Source organism: Petaurus breviceps, unplaced genomic scaffold (genome assembly GCF_028583685.1).
Source record: "Petaurus breviceps papuanus isolate PSGF00001 unplaced genomic scaffold, PetGlider_PUasm1.0 186, whole genome shotgun sequence".
In the NCBI taxonomy this organism is placed as follows: Eukaryota; Metazoa; Chordata; class Mammalia; order Diprotodontia; family Petauridae; genus Petaurus; species Petaurus breviceps.
Window position 1 is genome coordinate 4,644,678 of NW_027185798.1, and position 1,819 is coordinate 4,646,496.

Genomic DNA, 1,819 nt, shown 5'->3' on the forward strand with positions numbered 1-1,819 from the left:
TTTAAACAAATACACGACTGGTCTTCAGGTAATAAGTATAATCAGAATGGTGCATAAGCTTTATAATCATTCTCTTCTTTGGATGTTATCTAGAATTTTAAAACTTATTGGTAGCTTTGTTTTTTAGATATCACATCCATTTCCAAATATATACCTTCCCCATCTCCCATACCCAGAGACATCCTTTTAAAGAAAGTTTAAAAAAGCAGTTCAATAAAAGTAACTAATACATCCACAGTGTCTGACAATATATATAATGTTCCACATTCATCATTCCCCCACCTTGGAAAAGAAGTGAAGGAGATACATTTGATCATCATTCCTTCAGCGACAGGTTTAGTCATTATAATTACACAGAATTCAGGGCAGTTTTGTTACTGTTGATCTTTCCTTTCACAGAGTTATATTGTTTTCTGGTTCTGCTTGCTTTGTTTTGCAACAATTCATAGAATTCTTTCCACATTTCTCTGAATTCTTGATATACATCATTTCTTAAGGCACAGTAATATTCCATTACATTCATGCAGCATCATTCCCTAGTCAATGGACTTTAACCTACTTTGCTTTACCCCAACAGAGCAAAGTTTGCCATTTCCTACTCCAGCTCATTTTACAGATGAGAAAACACCAAATGGGGTCATGAAGAGTAAGACATGACTGAACGATAACAAAAAAAAAACCAAAAACAACAGAGTGGAGTAAGCTAATCTTTATTAGAGCTTCTAATCCTAATCCAACCTCTGACTGCAATCCTAATGACAAAACGACTAACTCTGCTTTAAAGTTAATATAAAATTTAACCTTAACTTATGATCTTAGGCCTTGACTCTGATCTGAGGCTATAAACTCTATGTGAGAGAACACTCACTTTCCCAAATATGGATCTGAAGATTTGACATTTCAGAGTCACTAATGGAATCACCTGAGGGGCAATATTGCTTCTCTACTATTTATCTGCTCCCCTTGTGGTCCTCAGAACTCTACTGCTGGGCATAGCAGTTTCTCTGCTATTTTCAGCCTGTTGACACTGTGACTCTTTTTTTTCCTCACAGATACCCTTGACAGGTTTTGAAACAGTTATATGCTTTGTCAGTGACAAATAGTTCCCTTAAGCCAGAGAATTGGTGGCGCAGAGAATGGAAGGCTGAACTCAGAGTCAGGAAGTCTGAATTCAAATCCTGCCTCAGATACTTTCTGGCTCTGTGATTCTGGCCAAATCATTTAACTTGCCTCAGTTTCCTCATCTTTAAAGTGGGGATAGCACCTACTACTTCACAGGGTTGTTGGAAGGGTAAATCGAGATAATATTTGTAAAGTGTTTTACAAATCTTAAAGAAGTATATAAATGCTATCCATCATCTTCATCATCATCTTTGTTGTTGATGTGATTAACTGTCAAGCTCCTCAAATCTTTCCTGGGCTTCTGAGGATATTCTCTTTTACCAGAGAAAGCAATAAAAGAGGAGCACAGACAAACCCTGACAGATTTCCTCTCTCTAACTGTAGCAGTTAGAGAGTCATCCTGTCTTTCCCCTCCCAATCTTTTGTCAAAAACAAACAAACAAACAAACAAAAAGCCCTGCAAGGTCTTTTATCCATTCAGCATGGCCTCCAGCAACATGGATATAGACTTTGATACATAAATACAGATATTGGTTCCCACCAATTTTTGATCAGCTTCTTTGTTGTTCTACAAAAGCAACTTATTCTTGTCCTTAACTTCTCATTCATTTAGATGCTTCTGCTTTTGTCTTCATCTGGACATTTCCTCCCTCCCTCCCTCCCTCCCTCTTTCCTTCCTTCCTTCCTTCCTTCCTTC